This window comes from Protopterus annectens, chromosome 1.part1 (assembly GCF_019279795.1).
Source record: "Protopterus annectens isolate FY-2018-M chromosome 1.part1, PAN1.0, whole genome shotgun sequence".
In the NCBI taxonomy this organism is placed as follows: domain Eukaryota; kingdom Metazoa; phylum Chordata; order Ceratodontiformes; family Protopteridae; genus Protopterus; species Protopterus annectens.
This window is the reverse complement of record NC_056726.1, coordinates 1,508,111,237-1,508,133,736: the sequence shown is the minus strand read 5'-3', so window position 1 is coordinate 1,508,133,736 and position 22,500 is coordinate 1,508,111,237.

Sequence of the window (22,500 nt, the reverse complement as noted above, 5' to 3'; positions counted from 1 at the left end):
CTTGGTGAGGTATTTTTGTGGTCTCTCCAGCTGTTGCAAATGCCGGGTGAGGTACATACCAAATGGGGCATTGTACTCAATCATGGGTCTGATGAGGGAGGAATATAGGGGTACAATGACATCCTTGGATCTGGATGTGAATCCCTTCATGATGAGGTGTGCAAGGTAGAATGTTTTTCTAACCACTTTGGCAACGTGGGTGTCAAATGAGAGGTTGCTGTCGACTTGGGTCCCTAGGTCTCTGATTACTTTTCCCGTACTCAGTGGGTTGCTGTCTATGTGATAATTTGTGGGTACTTTGTTTTTCCCAAAGGGATCATCTTCATCATCATCATCATGGTCATCATCAGCATCAGCATCATCAGCAGCAGCAGCATCATCATCAACCCACTCTTTCCTCATTTATTTTACATGAGGTCGGTGTGTTGCCTCAACTGCTACTGCCTCTCTTTCAATTTAGAGACACCCTTCTACCATCCAGAAAAGTCATTTTTGACTTTTTCATGTTTTCTCACAAACAATTCATCCATGTTTTTTTCTGGAAACCCTTACTTCTTCTCATTTATCTCTGGTCTCATTGACGTCTACTTTACCAAATCATCTTCTCTATCCTGCACATGTGATCAGACCACCATATGCTGTTCTCCATGACCCGCTATGGAGTCTACTTTGTCATCCCCTCTGAAGTCCTCATTTCTTTGTCTGTCCGGCAGTATGGATCTTACCACCTACCTCAGGTACTTCATCTTCATCATCTTCCTCAGCCACTCTGCTTTCAGTGCCCAGATTTCTGTGCCATACAAAAGTACTGCTCATGCCACTGTTTTGTACACCTTTCTTATTTAGCTTAATTGCGATTTTTCTGTCACATATTAACTCATCCCTAGTTCAGTTGTCTGTAACACTTCTGATTCTAATTTTGACCTCCCCATTCAGACTTACCTTCTCCACAACCACACCTCCCAAATACTTGTCACTGTTATGCCATTCTACTACTTTTTAATTCTGTCTCAATTTTCAGCTTCTTCTGGTCTTTAGCATTTCCTGCTGTGGCCACTGGCTTGTCTGTACTGAGTTTCATCCCATGTGCCTTTAATATTGTATTCCATTCCCCCATCCTTTGCTCAGGTCTACCTGTAATGCCACATCATCTGCATACAGCAGCTTTGTTTATCCATCCCATCCAACATATTTACTAATGTACTGCAGCACCAATATGCACAGTGTTGGACTCAGAGCCGAACTCTGATGCAAACCCGCTCCTACTGGGAATCACTCTGCAGTTGGAACACTGTTTGCACTTATATCATTTGATCTTTGTAGTTAGCCTGCACTAATTATTCCAGTTTGTTCAGGACATCACTATTGCAGGACTATCCAAATCAGCTATATTGTGACTGTTTTATCTGTCTCACTTCAAACATCAGATCTATTGTGTGTATTTATTTATTAATGATCCTCTACAGCACTTTCATGCAGTGTGACTGGAGTTTGATACCTCTCTGCTGCCCACAGTTGTGAATGTTCCCACTGTTCTTGTACAATTGCACTTGTAGCCTTATTCTCCAGTCATCTGGGATATGCTTCTTTATCTACACTATGACTACCCTCCAAAGCAATTTATGTCATAATGTACCCAATATTTTGATCGTTTTGACCAACTTAATCTGATCTCGTCACTTCTCAGATGTTATTTTGCTTAGTGTACTCTGTGCTCTTTTAGTATGGGTTACCCTTCCCCTTTCATTGTAGGCTGTGCATGTCAGCAGTACGTCTGCTGGATTTTCTTTATTCAGTAGCTTGTTAAAGTACTCTTTCCATCTGTTCATGATGTGCTCTGGACTGATGAGCAGACTATTGCTGGCCTCCCTCATGGATGACACTGACACCTGCAAACTGTCTTCTTTAAAATTCCATCATTGCCTTGCAACCATATAGTTTCTTTGTGTAATCTGCTGCGTCATCTTCCTGAAGCTGATAGAGGCTATGTAATATTTCATTCTTTTCCATGGTAACTGCTCTCTTAGCCAGTCAGTACTTCCTCTTAGCCTAGTTTAGCTTTGTCTTCCTGCATGCAGTTTTTCCTTTGATAATTTCTGGGACTTCTGCATTGCACCACCATGTTCCGTAATGTGCCCAGATTGCGCAGCTGGCTTGACTAGCTCTGTTCTAACATTTTCACAGACGCTGTTTTGAGATGCTGCTCTTCTTCCTCAGGTCCACCTTTTTCTTCTTTTTTATACTGTGCCAAAGCTATTAGCATTTCCTTGAAATGTTCAACTTATTATGCATTATGCATTACAAAAGCTTCCAGGTCTTCATCCAAGTCTATGATGTTCTTACACTCTTCTCTGACCACTTTTTAGTCAACCAGCTTATGGTTTATGATGATGGATGACTGTTTCAGTAGTGATAACTTTGCAATCTCTGTTTGGACCCCTTTTATTACTAGAAGGACTTCTACAGGAGTTGCATGCTGGTGGCACTTGTACTGTCGGTGATAACTGTCTTCATGCATCATGTTTTACCACCATTAAGCCATTTGCCTGACATCAGTCTTGAATGCCCTTTATTGTTCCTATTGCACCAACCAGGTGAACCCAAGCAATCCTAATATCCTGGTCTGTTTCCCTGATTCAGGCATTCAGGTTACCCATTATCAAGAATGTTTTTTTGTCATGCTTTATTACTTCAATTCTGTCGTTTCCTCACCTTCATAGGCTTGCTCTGGGGCCTTGACTGGAGTCATGATAGCTGCTTTACATTGTTGTCTGAGTAGCATGTGTCTGACACCAATTCTGATGATTAATTAATTGTCCTTAATTGTTTAATGAAGTAATTATTCATGTGAATATATAAAATGAGTATCACATGTTTGTAACTTTGTCTGAAGAAGTGCGGAAATTGTCTGCATGAAAGCGCTTACGATACAAAGTAAAGATTTTTTGTGTAAACGTACGTTTGGACTGCAGTTGGTACTGTTTCTTTTGGTTTTACTAGTTTATTTTTCTTGTTTGTCATTTATGGCTGATAACAACGGTATCCAACCATCGCAGCCCTTGGGGACGTTTTTATCCAACACCGATCCTGGGCCATCTACAAATGATGATAGTAGATCTGTCGGGAATCTAACGGCTTTGATACAGCACCTCACACAACGGGTAGACGACCTGGCTACACAGTTCAACAGCCGGTTTCCTGATGTAACACCGGCAGTTCGTCCGAGAACTGGAGTCAAGTTTCAACAGACCCCACTAATCTTGAGGTCTGCACAAGATGACAACATTATAGAGCAACGTAATTCATCTTTTAATTCAATGGACAATATACCTAACGCACAACCTGTAAGGTATGAGTCGAGTGCAAACGGTGGCGATGTTTTACCAAGTTCAAGAACTCACATGTCTAGTAACAAAGTACCTTTGTTGCACGATTTCATTAAAGCCTCTGATAATATGTTTTACAACAACTTGCAAGCCGGAAATTTTGAACAAAATGGACATATCAATGATAACAACATTGTTTCTAAATTAAAAGAATTTGACATGATTCTTTTAAAATATAAAAAACTACAAGCGGAAACAATATATTTTCGGGAATGCATAAATCATAGTATTGTACCTAAGGGATTAAGGCAATGGAAGTACCCCTCGGGGGTCATAAAAGATTCTGTCTTCCATAAACAGCTAATTCAGTTCTTTAATCAACAAGGACTGAACTTTTTAGAACTACTCATTGGTGCTTACAATAACCAAATGGTTGATTTGAAAACTCAACTTGAAATACTTGAAAAGGAAATTAAAGATGATAGAGATTTTCACAGTTATGAGTATGATTATGGGCGCATCTTTATTAGTATTAATTCATTATTGAACAAAATTAATGAAACTAAGAAGCGCAAATTTCACAGAGACAAATTGGCGTATAATAAAAATACGGCATATCCGGATCCACCTCCTCTGAACAATATAATAGTTCAGTCCCAACGGGTGTCACGTTCAAACTACAATTCCAACAACAATGATGATCAAGTTTCGGATGTTGACCTAGATGAGTTTCCTCCACTTTTAGCCGATTCTCAACAGGAAAACGGCGAAACATCTTCGGGATTCAGAAGAAGTGAAAGGATTCACCAACAGCAACAACGGAACCAAAATGACACGAACTGACACAATTCCAATTCTATTTCGGGTTTTCAACAACAGCGGAATCACTTGAAACCCAATACGTACAAGAACAACAAGAAAGCCCAGAACAGGAAATTTTACAATCGTCGCAAGAAATGACGGACTGTCTACACGGTACGCCAATAATTGTTTATAACACCAGTAGAGACTTTAAAGTGTATAATTATACTTCATTTATACCTGAAACAGCATTTATTGATGTTTTAGCAAAAGGTTTCAATTTTGCATTACCTAGTAGTTTAAATTTGGCGCGGGTATTATGTGACCTAAAGCTTTATACTAGAAAATTGAATTTAAACATGATGTTTAGGGGCAGCTCTGCTATCTTAAATGATGAAAGGGTGCCCAGTACATATAACCCCCCGCTCAACAGTAACATAGCAGCATTTGAAAAGGTTTCGGAAATGCACTTTAGGGGTTTGTACAATAAATGTAAAAACTTCCATGAAGGGGACATATCTGTTAATGACATGATTCAAACGGTGAAAAGTCATCAGATAAGGGTCATGAAACCCGATAAAGGTGGGGGCGCAGTCTTAATGTATGAGGATGATTACAACAGACACATGGAATTAATGTTGGCTTCTGATAACTATGAAGTTATATCTAAAAATGAGCTTAATCAAGCTTTTTTAAAAATTAAGAACACTTTAAATGATTTGTTCATAGATGGAAGCCTCACCTCAGACCTATATCATTATTTAGACATGGTAGCCCCCCGTATTCCCGTTATGTTTGGAGTCCCTAAACTCCATAAAGGACTGTCTAATCCGACTTTCAGACCCATTATTGACGGGAGGCAATCGATAACATATGCCTGCGCAAAATGGATTGACAACAAACTAAAAGGTATTTTGAAAACAGAGCCACAGATTTGTATCGACTCGTGGCATGTATTAAAAAATCTTAACTCAATTCCTTTTCATGATGAGTATAAGTTTGTGACAGCTGATGTCACAAACCTGTATACAGTCATCCCACAAGACATAGGTCTTGAATGGGTCAGGGACCTTCTTTTGTTTAAACATATTGATGGCTTAGAGATTGATTTGATTATTTCATTATTGGAGCTAGTGTTAAATAACAACTATTTCTTGTTTAAAAATAAAACTTACTTGCAAAAAACTGGGGTAGCGATGGGCTCCCCATGTGGCGGCACATTCGCCAATTCAGTCATGGCGTTCTGGGAACGCACTTATTTGTTTAATGACAGCACATTTAAACAAATAGTCGTATGGTATACCCGATACCAGGACGACATTTTCATGATTGTTAAAGGGAGTGAAGAACAAATTGACAACTTGATGCACAATATGAATTCTTTTACTTCTTTTTTTGAATTCTTTTTTGTTTTGGAAAATGAATTAATTAATTTTTTGGATATTTCAATTGGCAAGGATTTTTTTAAAAAACGTTTTGTCACTAGCATTTACAGAAAAAAACTGTACAGTAATTCATTACTACACTTTACTAGCAACCACCCATACTCACAAAAAAGAGGTATTGTGAAAGGACAATTGGTCCGGGCCACACGTATGTGTTCGGAAGATAATTTGTTTCATGAAGAATGTGAACTTCTCAAACAAATGTTCTTAAATAGAGGGTGTCCAATCAAACTCATTAACAATCTGATGAATGAAGTACAATTAAAACGCCAGAATGGCTCATTACCACCACTATTACTTCACCACAACACAGTCATGCCAATACACAATTTAGGTAGTTTATCGCCCAATGAGAGAGTAGACTTGGGGGTTGCTAACAAAGATATTACAAATTACAGATCCTGCTTATCTACCCAATTTAATGAATATATGTTTGAATTTAAAAATATTTTGAATATAAATTGGGAACTAATTATGCAGGACACACAATGTAGTGAAACTCTTGGTTTGAAACCATTAATGGTTTTTAAAAGAATGCCATCTCTTAAAACTTTATTAGAACACCCCTTGCAACAGCATAAAATCAGGAAAGGGATGTTTAAATGTGGTCACTGCCACTATTGCAAGTATATTCAAACTGGCTCCACATTTATTATTAAAGGAGAAAAATATTATATTAATGACAAATATAATTGTCAAACAGAAGGTGTGGTTTACGCAGCAATATGCCAATCATGTAATGTTTTCTACTTTGGTAAAACTGAGCGCCCACTTAGGCAACGCATATACGAACACCTATATGCTATTACCAAGAATAACACTTTTAATGCCTTGGCGAAACATATTTCAACGAATAAAGACCATAAATTCTTATTTTTGGTGGTCCAGCAAATTAAAAAAGACCCGAGAGGTGGTCCTTGGAACTTGTTGCTAGAAGAGCAAGAATTGGTATGGCAACTCAAGACTAATGCACAAGTTCACCTAGGTCTTAATGAGACTTGTTCGATCAAATGTCTCCTAAAACTTAGGGCGATTAGGAGATAGATCAATTATTTTGTTGTTGCACAGATTATTTACTAATTATTGAACCTGTTTAAAAACATCAGGAAACATTAGGATAGTTATCTACATATATATATACATTTTTTAAAAATTGGTAATAAATATATTAACATTTGAAACATATATATATAGTAAGGTGTTGGATCTAAACTTGTACACAGAGATATACATATATATATTCATATATTTTTTGTTATTGTTGTTATAAATTTTTGAAGAAGGTTATATTTTAAACTTGATTTTAGGATTTTATATGTGAAAATTGTGAACTTTGATTGGTACAAAATTAATTGTCCTTAATTGTTTAATGAAGTAATTATTCATGTGAATATATAAAATGAGTATCACATGTTTGTAACTTTGTCTGAAGAAGTGCGGAAATTGTCTGCATGAAAGCGCTTACGATACAAAGTAAAGATTTTTTGTGTAAACGTACGTTTGGACTGCGGTTGGTACTGTTTCTTTTGGTTTTACCAATTCTGATGATAACTGTTATTGACTTCAGAAGGCCCTCTCTCACCACAATCCCCACACCATTTAATGGTCTATCTCCCACCTGAAATGTAGAGCTTTCATAGCAATCCGAGAGACTTCAATATGGTACCCTTCCTCCTTGGCTCTATGATACACACAGTGTTCTATTTAGTCATCCACATGTAAACTGAACCCTGTCAGTTACCCTCTTATTCACTGTAGCAATCATTAATTCAATCACTGAGGGCTGATCGGATAGACGTCTGTTTTTTGATCAACATAAGCATTCCAGGTAACCTAGTCTGGGCGTCTAGACACCAGCCAGTCATTATTTTACTGCCTCACAGCTGCTGTTTTTATAGCAGAGACATGTTGGCCAAACAAAGGTGCATAAACTCATCCCACCTTTAGCATGTGCCCCTAGCTTAGATCAGGTCCTTTACCCATTTAGCACTGACATATATGCATGGCTGTTTTTGTAGCGTTAGCTAACATGATTAAATCACTTAAATCTAGAGCACTTGATAATAGTTTTCTGTCTTACAAACACTGGCTCATCTACAGTGTATGTATGTACCTGTGTACTATGTATGTATTCTACCGATGTTCCAAATTTCAGCTGCACACCACAAATCTATTAACTACCTTTATTTTTAAAATTAATATTTTTTGTTTGTTCTCTCCACTGTAACTGTTTATGTGCCGCATACCACTGTAAAAACATGTCTCTTGTAATTTGTGTGTATACTGATCATGTCTAAATAACTGAATGTGTCTGTAATTTTTCTTTGTGGAGCTTTTCTCCCCGGGCCACTGCTGAAAAAGGGCCTTTTCGGCTCACTCAGACACCCTCGGTTAACAAATGTAAAATAAATAAATAAAGCCAGACTCTACACTATGGAGTGGTTAGTGGCAAGGATAGGGCCTGATAGTAACCCCGATGCAGATTCAGCCTGTGAGTGATGCCAAAAATGTGAGATCGGTACCTCCTAGAGTTCGTGTCTTTCATTTATACATGCATTCTGTTGGCAGATCTCTTACATACAAGTGGGAGGGTACATTTAAGTCTGGGACTTTCAATCTCTGAGGCACAAATAAGCAACATGCTTTGTGAAGGTGGAAGTTACACAACACATAACATAACCAGAGGCCTTACATTTGAACCCTGGGCACTCTGTCAGGACGGGCAAAGATGTTAATCACTATGCAATTCCACCAGTGTTTTCCTTCATACCACCTCCCCAGTTATTTAATTTGGAGCATAAATATATGTTTTCCTTTATCTTTAGTCACTAACACAACTTTGTTTGTTTGTTTGTTTATTTGTATTTGAGATCCAGGGTACAGCACTGCTCTCCATGGACCATTTTCAGACTCCACCTGTGAATTGTGTCTGACTAGGTGACTCGTTTACAGTCACACAGTTACGAAATGGAGGCCTGAGGGGAACTTTTCTGATAGTAGCTTATTATGAGTAAACTAAAATTTCTATTCATTTTTATTTAGCAAAGTAAGCAATCACAAAGCTGTGAAAAGTACATTGATAGTAAATATTTTTTGTTAGTGTACTTTGAGCTCATAGTCTGTATGATTTCTTATAGAAGCCTAGCTTTTATCTAAAAATGGATTATTTTTCTGGCATGATATGTATTTTTCTTTCTTTTTTGCTTAGAACACTTCAGCAGGCAAAATGCCTGGAAAGCTACACAAATGTAATTATAAAAGACTGCAAAAATAAAACAATATTGAAAGAAAGGCATTCATTGCATAACTTTGTCTCCCTTACTGCACAGAAAGAGGAAACCCACTACGTAGATAAACAGATTCTAACTAGATAAAGCAAAGCAATTTGCATGTCAGTGTTAGAAGTGAACGATGTCTAATTTATTCCTATCAATGTCTCATTCATCATATGAATACACGTATTATGCTTTTTCTTATCTGGTGCTAAAGTGCAGCAGTGTATCATGGGTAAAGAAAAAGGCAGATTAAATGGAATTTCATCATAAATAAAGATTTCAGTCAAACAGTCCTTCTAATGTGCTGGGCTTCCCGAAGTTAGTTTCAGTACTAAGGTGAATATTTTTCAGTACAGATTGACATGTATCATGACACACATCTGGTCAATATTGTTGAGAAGGGCATTTGCTGAAAGGGCATGAAAGAGGTGAAGGAATTAAATGTTAAAATTATACCTATCCAGCACTGACTCAGGAAATATAGCATTTATGAAAAATTAGGCATAAATAATGCATCAGTGTCTTTCAGTTTAAGAGGTAACAACCTTGTATGTAAAGTAATGGACAATGCAGACACTTGTGTTATAATATTAGTCACAGAGAGTACTGCACTGATAAGAGCCTTTTGTCCATCAGGTTACAACGTGCTAAATAATCATTGCCTTGTGACCACTTACATTGATTTTATGCCATTGCATATTATCATCCTAAAGTCGGCATAGATAACAATAACCAGGCCTTTTTTCTGCAGGAATGATTTATATAGCTCATGCCTTTTTGTTGGCAACAATGGAGAAACGCAAAGAAACAAAGTGCAGTTGGCTTTCTAGGTGGAGTAGTGATACCTTTTTAAAATCAATATACCCTTTAATAACAGTACAGCGAGATGTCTTTGAAGTACTCCCTTGGATGAAATAATGGCAGGACTTGACTAGAATATCACCTGCATTTTAACCTCAGGACACAATCACCAATATTCGGACATTTGCAGTGGTTATAGAAACAACACGGGGATGCATCACGATACTGAATATAGACTGATCCTCAGCCTGCTGTACTTTAAAATACAATTTTGAAAGAGATTGTGGTTCAACTCGTTTCTTTTTCAGATATAAACAATTGATTGGCAGAGTTAATGAGAGAGTGTAGTTCCCTGCAGTAACACAAAATTGATATTGATGTGTTTCGTTAAGTGAAATGTCTCCTGTAAACCCAGACACATCAACTTCAACATTCAGCCACTCAACTATTTTTTATATAGATACTTTTTATTGACTATATTTTATAACAGATCCCACAAGACAAATATTTATAGCATAACTTTTTCTTCTAAGTTGGAATTTTCTCTTGAGTAGTGCAAAATTTGATTGAAATATTAATTTTATTTATATCTTTGCTGTTATTTCAAAATGCTTCAATATTCTTTCGGCTGCTCCAGATTCATCAGTTTTTTTGTTTTCTTGTAGTTTATCTTTATATCTTGTGTTACACCCTTTTTAGTTCTCCCATTAAAAAAAACAAAGACACATAAGTACACACAGGACTATGCACAGACAGGCATAGGCAGGCACTGTTTTGGCAGTTTACATATTTATTAATGAAAAAGGATTTTCAGACAGCGGCATTTTTATTATACGCACGAGGAATTCAAAGGTAACATTTCTTTACACATCGCTTTGTTATGAAGCATTGTTGTGAATGCTTAAGAATGGCCATAAAGTACATAAAATATTTCTAAAGTAGGCTTTTTATATCATCCTTCAAGAAATAAATTGAAGTATTATGATGTTTTAATTCATCATGTCTAGGTGTTATCCCAGGCCACCTTATTTCAATATTAATATTTAACAAATGAAACATTTACAATATACTATGAACAGATTGCATCTGTCATGTAGCTAGAACGTTTTGTTTATGAATGCTGGCATTTATATATAAAACCAGATAAAAAGCACTGAGGCAAGAAACAAAATGCTGAATCAATAACAGTTCAGCTACAAACATGTATAAAACAAGCAGAAATATGGTAAACAATAGGCTTACACAGTTAATATTTTTGTAAGACAGCATAGGTTTAAAAACCAAGCATCAAAGCTGATGAAAAATGTCTGAGCTGTTATTACACCTTTCAGATGAGTACAACTGCATTTTCATATATGGGCACATCCTCGTGTAAAAACAATTGCACCCACAGTAATTATGCTTTGCTGGCTTTACAGTAATCACTGGGCTGAACCATTCCAACCGGATCAAAGTTCTACCCTTATTAACAAATGACTATATAAATAAAAGAATACATATATACATAGCAAAGCAAATGCAGTAAAAACCTGAAATATATTGTTACTACTTAACCCACATTGCAACAACCTTGCATGTAATTAAAGTAAGGGGATTTTGATCTGAAGTCGATTCCTGGAATATATGGGCGATATGCTTCTTCTATTGAAATAAAGTTGTTTTAATTAAACTACATTGCTACATCTGATACCATAATGTTTCTGAAAAGGACCCTGTTGTACACCGAGAGAGGTAACTAGTGGCCAGATAGACTGATTTTCAAAAATCAGTGCACGAATGGTTTGTTACGTCTGTAGTCAATGGTTTTCTGTTTTCTATTACTGTAGTCAGCACGTATTTTGCTATATCAGCAGTCAGTGTTGTAGTTATGCTGTTAAAATAGCATGCACTGCTGGGTTTGATCACATTGCATGCTGCTTTGATATTTCTTCAGTAAATTTATGTTTCACTATGACTGCAGTCAGTGCAGTCGTGAGCAGTTTTGCAGGTACTGCATGCTTTGACATGTCAGCATTCATTCAGACCTGCACTGATTGCAGGCATGCATTGGTTGTAGAAATGTAGAAAAGTGTGGATTTTCTGTCTGAATTGATACAAATAAAAGCACGTGACATCTGCCAACATTATTTTTGTGGGTGAGAATGTGTCCAAAGCACATTGGTTTCATAGTCTATGTAGGGATATTGCAGAGATTTCCATAACATGAAGACACAAGGGTGACCTTGTCTGACAGAAACAGAACAATGAGCACCATATCCCACAGCAGGCAAGGGTGTGAATTTCTTTATACAGTGTTTGTGTGGTCATCTATGCAGGCATACACATGGATCTATGTGTGTTTGTATGTGTGTTTATTTGTACCTATATATATATATATATATATATATATATATATATATATATATATATATATATATATATGTGTGTGTGTGTGTGTGTGTGTGTGTGTGTGTGTAAGTGCATATCTGTCTCTCGTTGTGTCTGCGTCTGCATATCTATGAATGCACACATCTGTATGTCTTTGTGTCTGTGTGTGCTTACACATGAAACATTTGTATGTTTGTGTGGGGGGTGAGTGTGTGTATGAGCACACCTATGTATGTTTGTATAAATGTATGTGACAACATCTCCAGTAAAGAGTCAAAGTGTTTCAGGTTTGTGTTGCTTTTCTAAATACTGATATTTATGTGTTGTACCGAAATCATACTTTCCTGTATTGCATGTATAGATAATGTAGTAACAGTTTGCCCACAATCATCAAGCTGAAAATGGTCAGTCATGACTAAGGTTAGGTGCATTTCCTGTTACCAGGAGTTCTGAGTAAAGAAGTCATAGAGGTTAGATGGAAATCACTGGGATGGTCATGCATTGTATCATATACCAGGAAGAACTTGGTAGGTAGAAGCCAGCAGGTGAGTAGAGAAATTCACTGCACTGAGGGGAACACAGGGACAGTGGGTCGTGCTAGCAGTGGCTGGCAGTGTTTGGTAAAGATGAAATGGATGATTGGATTGATGAGGAGTATGAAGATGAGCTGTCCTAAAGAGCGACATGAACTGTAGATAGAAATAAAGGTGTTTAAGGAAAAATCATTATATCGGTGATTCACCATGAAGATCTACATAGAACTGAGCAACAAAAACATTAATACAGTTTAAAAAGGAATAGACTAAGCAAACGTAAACAGAAAAAAAGAGTCAAAACCACAAGCAAGGAAAATGAAGATGCACAGAAGAAGAATTTCATCTGTTAGGCAGATGGAAGGGCTATGAACAAGTTGACATTATGTCAGTGTTGAGGTACTCTCTTGCAAGATGAAACAGATGATAAGAAAAACTAGAAAGGAGGAGCTTCTCTTGTGTGGGGATGGTGTCAGTATTGTTTTCCTCAAACCAGCTTATGCTCCAATAAAGGTGGTCCTACAGGGACCAGAATCCCAACATGATTCTGTCCAGAAAAAAAAACTTTAGGGGGATCTTTGTTTCTCCAGACTAATCTCCCCTTTACCTTACCTACAGCACTCGCCCACCTTTGTTTCTTCTCATTATGTATCCCTAAACTCCCAATTTACCTACAAAGCCCTATCACTCACTTATTTCCTGTGACCTAAGTCTCTCTCAACTCCCACTATGTCTGCACTTTTACCTTAGCAACAGTCCCACTATGTCTGCACTTTTACCTTAGCAACAGTCCCACTATGTCTCCACTTTTACCTTAGCAACAGTCCCACTATGTCTGCACTTTTTCCTTAGCAACAGTCCCACTATGTCTGCACTTTTTCCTTAGCAACAGTCCCACTATGTCTGCACTTTTTCCTTAGCAACAGTCCCACTATGTCTGCACTTTTTCCTTAGCAACAGTTCCACTATGTCTGCACTTTTTCCTTAGCAACAGTCCCACTATGTCTGCACTTTTTCCTTAGCAACAGTCCCTGCCATCATTTTCATCTTTTCTTCCCTTTCTGTCTCCTTAAACCACCAATTTAGCTACAATCTCAGATCACTTACTCTCTCTGTCCCTCAATCTCTTTCAACTCCCATTATATCTGCACTTTAAAACTCATGTCAGACGTCAGTCGCCTAATGGATAAGGCATTGGCCTCCTAAGCCAGGGATTGTGGGTTTGTGTCCCATCTAGGTTGGGAGGGTGGCCTAATGGTTAAGGTGTTTGCCTTACAAACACAAGGTGAAGAGTTTGAGTCTCACAAGGGATAATTGGCTAGGCTTAAAATGTCTTGCAAGGGCGGTTAGCTTAGTACTAATCTGTGAATCTATATGTTACTACTCTCATTTACAAAGCAAGTGAAAGTCTTTCTGGTATGAACTAGAGTGAGCATCACGACACTCACAATGAACATGACATTTATTTATATATATGACAAGCATAGACTCGTCTCATCCAAGCTGTGCAGCAACGTGAAACAATTTCTGAATATCCTGCTCCCATAAATTTCACTATAGTCTAACTGAGTGCCATGTCTACATGCTCCAATTCACATGTTCCTGCTTACTGCTCATATCCTCCATGAAAACTATTGCACTATAAACTGCCAAGTTAACCATATGTGTATTTTTAAGGTACTATGTAGCTGTACATTGTAAACATGTTTCTGACCGTGTTATATGTTGTACATTTAAATTAACTGTATGCTATAAAAACTTAAATCTGTATGTGAAGCTGTTGTCAAATACATATATAAATAAATAAATCACCATTAGCTACAGTGAGTGCAAATCAATACTTCCATGTGGTAGTTAACACTGTCGACCCATGCCTCACATCCATGCCTCACATCCATGCCTCACATTGGGTCAGTCATCCCACATTAACACTGTCAACCCATGCCTCACATCCATGCCTCACATCCATGCCTCACATTGAGTCAGTCATCTCACATTCACTCTCCCACACACACAGACACACACAGACACACAGATACACAGACACACACACACACAGACACACACAGGCACACACAGGCACACACAGGCACACACACACATGCACGCACACACAGACACATGCACACACGCACACGCACACACACACACACACACACACACACACACCATAGCGGTTGCTGTGTTGTTAGAATGTTCCTGATGTCTCCTTTTTCCTGCCCTTGTAAATCACAGAAGTTTACAGTCAGTCATTAATGCCAGTCAATAGAGTTTCACACTTCACATCCTTCATTAAAGCAGGCTAATGCTACACCTGTTTTTGCAGTCACTTCCTATGTTTATCAGAGGGATAATAAAACTCAGTCCCTGAGTGTGTGTCTCTGTTTTCTTTTAGTTTTCACTATGATTGATTCTTGGTCTACAAGGCTGAAAGTTTCTTTAGTGCTTTGCCCTACTCCCTCCTAACTCACAGACTGTTGCAGGACTTGAAGCCCAAGATCATAATGACAGTATAACAAAACCCTCGCTGCATTAGTGTATCACTTAGCATAACACATTAACGCTGCTGTTTTCAATCTCTAAGGTCAGGGCTTGAAGCCTCCCCCATCCCTTGTAATATTATTTAGCTAGTTAGTTATTATATGTTTCTGTGTTTTCCTCATAATTCCAGCCACTAGTGGTGGCACAGTGGACTTTTATCCACAGTAAGAGTTGAAGTATGCAAGATTATATTCCCTTTTACTGCCTTTAAGATACGCTGTTGAGTTTATCCTTTACATCTAGTGGTCTCCACAATGTAGTCATCCATGTTTTATTTTTATAAATGCCCTTAAGATATGTTGTTAAAGAGTTATGCCTGGTGCCTGGTGTTCCTTCCAATCCACATCTTGCATGAGTGCAATTGAGGCATGATAGTGTACAGTTATCCCTAGTGCCTGATGTTTATCCCAACTCTCCCTCATCAAAACCTCTAAAGCAAACTATGAAGGCAGGATTGCAGAAGACACTAAAAACAGCCACAAAGCCGTCTATAGTTATATCAAGAATCTCCACGGCAATACTCAGGTTTGCTCTGAGTTACTGCACAATGGTACCTCCTATACTGAGCCATCAGATATTGCTCACATACTGGCCAACAGATTCAGTGCCAACTTTACCCCTCTCTCCTCCCCCAAAGGACCAATCACAATATAGGAGGAAAGTCAGGCACCCAGCATTACTGCAGCACAGGCTAAAGCTGCATTGTCCAAGGCCAAGAATACAGCTTCCATGGGACCTGACAATATCCCTGTGAACTACAAAGTGAACTGGCATCACATCTGTGTGCCCTGTTCAATCAAAGCCTCATCTCAGACTTTGCCCTTATCAAATGGCGCACTGCTACAGTCATCCCTCAACATAAAGGGGGAGTGACTACAGATACTGGGAATGAATCCCCCATTAGTCTGATGAGTCTGATATGTATGGCTATGAAGCCCATCATCATGGACCTAATTAACAAGGATATACGGAATCTCCAAACTCTAGGTCATACCCAGTTTGGTTTTGTGAAAGGTAGATGATGCCTGCTAAACCTGATTGACTTCTTTGAGTCAGTCACCAGAGCTGTGGATGAGGGCCAGGCAGTTCATACTGGCTACCTCGATCTGACCAAGTTATTTGGTACCATCCCCCACTCAGGCATTATTGATACACTCACCAAACTAGGCATCAACCCATATATCACTAGGTGGTTGCAAACTGGCTCACAGTGTGAAAGTAGTGGACTCCAAGTCAGACTGTCGACCAGTCATGAGTGGAGTCACACAGGGATCAGTCCTGGACACTCTCCTGTTTGGCATGTACTTCTCAGAAGTCCAGGCCAACACGGAGGCACTTTGGCTGCCCAAGTTCACAGACAACTGCAAGCTGGGAGCCATTATTAACTCCCCCAAGTGATGTAGATATCCTACTATGGTGCTGTACAAAAGCACTGAGGTAGGACAGTCTGCTAATGCAAAAAGGTTAACGAAAGATGAACTCATAGGTAACCTTTCTGAATTCAGTAAGTTTTAGCAATTAATATAGCTAATTAGCTAAATATTCAATACTTGACAATAGAACATAGAAGAGAAATACAGATACAGATTAAACCTATGATATCTACAATATTTACTAATAAGTAAGCATTATAGTTGAGCTTCATAATCTGAAACAGAAAATGTGAACATTTTGTACGATGTGCACTTTTCAGAATGCTTAATGAAAGCATTCACAATCCTGTCTTGCTTAAGCATAATTGTGTTTGCAAACATGTACTCTAAACATCGTTGTTATCACACCAGCATAAACATTTTCACATTCACTACAGCTGGTGGCCCACATCACAAATGCAGAATTGCATGAAAAAAAGAAGGCTGTTTCATAGCTTCCTTCAGAATTGTGGATAATCTGCAGTAAATCTGCAGCACTTATGATTGCAGCATTTGACATGCCTGCAGGGCTAAATCCATTGATGCATACAGACGTCTTTTTGAAGATTTCCCTCATAACCTTCATATTTCTCTCATGCTAATGAATAAAATATGATCTGCTTCTTTCTGGTTATCACCTCAGGATTAGCAGTGAGAACTCTCCAGTTGTTATACACCACCTTTTAATGATATTATAGGTTCATAGGTTCATAGGTTCATACTAGGCTATCTGCCCTGGGGCAATTATAAGCCTAGCCCGATTCTGTATGGCTTACGCCACCCCTTGATTTGAGTATACTGTGCCCTTTTTAAGGTTTAGTTTACTGTGCCTCTGTCTAATAGTGACACGGCAGTAATCCCTGGGACAAACCTACGATCCCCCATCCACCTATCGAGATTCTTCTTGAAGAGATTCAGTGAGGTGCTCTGCCTCACATGAACTGGAATTCTATTCCAGAGCAATGGGAGCCTCTGGGTTATGAACCTGTCCCTCCAGCAAGTTCTATTTATTTCTGTACTGAGGTTCAAGTCCCTTGAGCATGTGGCTCTAAGGGATTTAGATTTACTGAGGTGGAGCATGTCCATTAATTCTGGATTTGACATAGCTTTGTATGTCAGGCATAGATCGCCTCGAAGTAGGCGGTATGCAACTGAGTAGAGCTGGAGTTTTTTTAACCGAGCAGCATATGGCATCTGTTTGAGACCCTTGATCCTCTTGGTGAGATACTTTTGGGGTCTTTCTAATTGCTGCACGTGCCGGGTAAGGTACATCCCAAAAGGGGCATTGTATTCTATGATGGGCCTGATGAGGGATGAATAAAGGGGCACGATTACCTCTCTTGATCTAGATGTGAAACCCTTCATGATGAGGTGGGCTATGTAGAAGGTCTTTCTAACCACTTTGGCAATGTGGTTTTCAAAGGAGAGATTGCTATCAACTTGGGTCCCCAGGTCCCTAATAACTTTCTCTGTACTTAATGGGTTTCCGTCTATGTGGTAATTTGTGGGCACATTGTTTTTGCCAAAGGGTATGACTATACATTTTTTGGCATTTAGCTTTAAACCAGGGTGCTGGCACCAGTTATCTGTCTCTGTGAGACCTTTTTGAAGGATGTTTGTGTCAGCTGAAGAGTTGATTATGGCACCCAGTTTGCAGTCGTCTGCGAACTTGGTGAGCCATAGTCCTCCCACGTTTGCCTGTACCTCGGAAAAGTATATACCAAACAAGAGTGGTCCCAGGACAGAACCCTGTGGGATGCCACTTGTGACCGGTTTCGAGTCTGACATGGCTCCAGCAACTCTCACTCTGTGGGTTCTGTCTTTGAGCCAGTTTGCGACCCATCTTGTGACATAGGGGTTTATATTTAAGCTGGATAGCTTATCTATGATGCCCGAGTGGGGTATTGTGTCAAATGCCTTTGCAAGGTCCAGATAGGCTGTGTGGACTACCTTCCCTTCATCTATGGCTTTGGTGACTGTTTGAAGAAGTCAACCAGGTTCAAAAGGCAGGATCTGCCCTTGACAAAGCCGAACTGGGTAGGATCTAGTGTCTGTAGGTCCCCAATGTCTTTCTTTATGAGCTCCATGATGATCCTCTCCATAGCCTTGCAGACTAAGCTAGTCAGGCTTATGGGGCGATAGTTTCCAGGGTCCGTAGAGGCTCCACCTTTGTGGAGTGGGACCACTGTTGCTGTACGCCATTCTGTGGGCACATATCCTGTAGTGAGGCTGAGATTGTATAGCTGTTTTATTTGAGGGATTAGTTCCTCTTGGAGTTCATGTAGGACGCAACCTGGGACGCCATCTGGTCCCATGGAAGCAGTGTTTTTTGCTTTGGAGAGGGCAGCCTTCACCTGAGCATCAGAGATGTTTGGGAGGCAGCCCTCTTCCGGGATAGATACTTGCTCTTTTGGGGGGGAGGGGGTGGAGAAGTTTGCACTGAACCTGTCTGTCAGGATATTGGCGATGTCTGTGGGTTCAGTGTATTTTTTGTCATTTAGAATCAACTCAGAACAAGTCTGGGAGTTGCATCCCAGGTTTCTAACATAACTGAAAAAAAAAGCCTTATGATTGTCTTTGGTGTCCTGTGCAATTCTTCTCTCAAAGCTGGCCTTGGAGGATTTTATGAAGGATCGTAATTTTTTGCTAGTACTGATCAGAGATGCCTTCCCTATTAGTGATTTTTCTCTATCATGTACTAGCTTCCTCCTTCTGTTGTACAGTTTATTTATGGCAGGGATCCACCAGACTGGACGCCTGCCTTTGGATGATTGGGTCTTGGTTTTGTTTGGGATAGCATGATCCATGCATTCCTGGAGATGTCCGTAGAATGCGTTTATATAGGATTCTGCAGTTTGGGCCGTAGTTTCCACTGGCCCTGGGGCCTTGAAGGATTCCACTTTGGTTTTGAGAAGTGAGAAGTTTGCTTTTGGGAAGTTTTTCACTGTGGTTTTCTGGGCTGGGGGTGGGGTCGGGATGTAGGCATCCAGTGAAATTAGTTTATGGTCTGATCTTACCAATGAGGGATATACTTCTGGTGTGGAGCATAGAGTCCCCATGTTGGTAATGATCAGGTCTAGTATGTTGTCCCCTCTTGTGGGAGTGGTAACTAGTTGTTCCATAGCATTTGAGTCACTATGTGATGGATTTAATAAACAACACATAATCTTCACAGCTGAAACCTTTTTGTACCATAAGAGAAACACTGATTATGTAAGATATATGCTAGCATATAAAGTAACAGCCTTCACTATAATTGGAAGGACAGGACTATGGAGATGTTTGTTAAGATCCGAGAAAAAATAAGATGCACATGAAGCAGACCAGGGATGTGGAACAAAAGGTTGACCAAAATCTAGAGAATAGCTGTAACTCAGAATGATGCATGCCTGGATGCAAAGCATACATAAAATAGAGCAGTGCAAACTCAGAATTCTGAATGGGCATGCACTTTCTAGGGGAAGATGACACACTGAATAACGCAGACCTCATAATTAGTTAGCAAATTATGAACATCTAAAAGCAAATTGATTAAAAAATTAACATTTATCAAAGAAGCCAATTTTGACACTGTATCATGCACGAGATGTTAAAAACAAAAACAAACTCATGATCTTTTATCCCACCAGACCCTCACCCCCCCCCCCACCTCCAAACACCTTCTATATCACTGCTAAAAATAATGCAAAAATTAGTCCTAAACAGAAATAAAACTAATAGCAATAATAACTGATAATAAACTAAGATTTAACTTGCACATATCACAAACAAGGAAGAAGATATACAAAAAATGGTAACACTATACAGAAACAAAACATTTCTATCAGATAGTTCTAGGGTAGCTATTGCTAGAACCCACCTCCTGTCAACACTCCTCTATGCCTTACCCATACTTATCAACCTTAGAAAGACAGACAGATAAAAAAGAAACATGTTATAACAAAATAGCAAACTTTGCCACAGACTCTACACATATGACACACCACTGCCACAGCTTAAAAAACTCTCCTGGCTAGAACTACCACAACTCTTAGCCTATGATGACTTAACCATGGCTCATAAACTACTTTATTAATCTGAGAAAACTCCAGCTTTAATAAATATTTTACAGCCATACCTCTCAACCTCTTAGAGCAAGAAATCTGGACAAAACCATAAATAAAAGTGGGACAAAGGCCCAAAAATAGGGACAATTTTTACATTCTGCTCTTACAAACTTAGAAAGTTGATTTAATAACAGGTTTTGCATTAGCATGAATTTTCTGAAGGGTATGAAGTCTGAAACTCAAACATCTATCATTATTTTCTAACTTCAGTCTTTGATGATTTACCACTAATTTGCCAGAAAACCACAATCTTATGAAAAACATACCAAAAATATAAAACAGAAATCTGGACATTCTGTGAAAATCTGTATAGTTGAAAGGTGTGTTTATCACCCTATTCCAATAAATGTATGATTCTTTCAACAAACACATCATTATTACAGGTTACTAAACCCACAAATGCTGCAGGAGATTCTTTATATTGATACTACTTAGCAAAAACCTGGAATACGTGTTCTCACTCATTACAAACACTATCAACAACACTCAATTTAAAATAAAAACTACTCAAACGTTATTTAACAAACTCATGGCTTTGCTCATGTAACAGTCCATGCTAGCAAAGAACAACTACTGCTATTTCTCTCCTACTCATAAATATACCTCATTAACATATTTCTGCACTTTTTACCCTTACCCTCTCCACCCCTTGCCATGCATAACTAGATAGCAACATCCTACTAACAGTAATTGTCCCCATTAAAAAAATTTTCCCGTCCTTCAACAGTGCTCATCCCGACCCCCCTCTCCCGCACTTCTGATTTCCTCTCTTCTTTACTACTACTGAACAGAAAGTGATGATAAAATAACTTGCCCAAACTAATTATTTTCTTTTATTACTAACTGTAAACATGCCTCTCAACTGTTCAGATTTTTGAAGAATTTCTAGATTTTTGCCTCATATTTGGTATATTCCTCATAAAATTTGTGTTTTTCTAGCGAACCATTGAAGGTCAACAGTAAATAATGACAGACATTTGAGTTTCAGACTTTATACCCTACAGAAAATAGATGCAAAACCTGTTATTCTAGCAACTTTCAAGTTTATGGGATCAATATTTAAATGTTGTCCCTATTTTTGGGCCTTTGTCTCCCCAGTCTTTCTGGCTTTGTCCAGATTTCTTGCACTGAGAGGTATGACTGCAAACATATACTTTATATTCTTTTATCAACTTTTAATCATGATTATACTAGAAACCTATGTCTTATCTCTGACTATATCTAGGCTATCTGTAACATTGCAAGATCATACAAGCTGTGCAAACTCTATGTGTCTTACTATTGATTATATGGGTACTTTCAGTACTATATCTATGTCATCTTTCTTCCATGTATAAAAATCATCAGTACGTCTAAGTTTTTTTTTTTATGTATTATTATTATGTGAAGCTTTTCTCCCTGGGCTTCTGCTGAAAATGGGTTTCATCTCAGTCAGACTTTCCTGGTACACAAATGTAAAATAAAAATAAATAAATAAAATAAATAAATAGATAAATAAAATAGGTAGGACAGTATGTGTAGAAGGAAACACAAAAGGCCTGATTAAAAAAAAAAAACTTGTCAGTGTAGGTAACCACTTACAAGGAGAGCAAGCTGAGAGCAGGATTTTTGGAATCTAGTCCATTGTGCAAGCCTGTTTATAGATAGGGCTTACACGGGAATAAGTTACTGACACTGAAAGCAAGTCTTTCTAAATCAGGACAGGGTTACACTGACACCAACACTTTTGGGATCTGGCCCAAAGTGTGAGCCATTCCAATCAGAATCATAGTGAAGGAAACAACTTTATTCCAGCAGTAAAGCTAAGCATGTCTACCTAAATGTAAGGTATAAGAAAAAGGAGAAAGAGTCAAAGGTGAAAAACAAGTAGGGCAGCAGATTGAGCTTAAATGG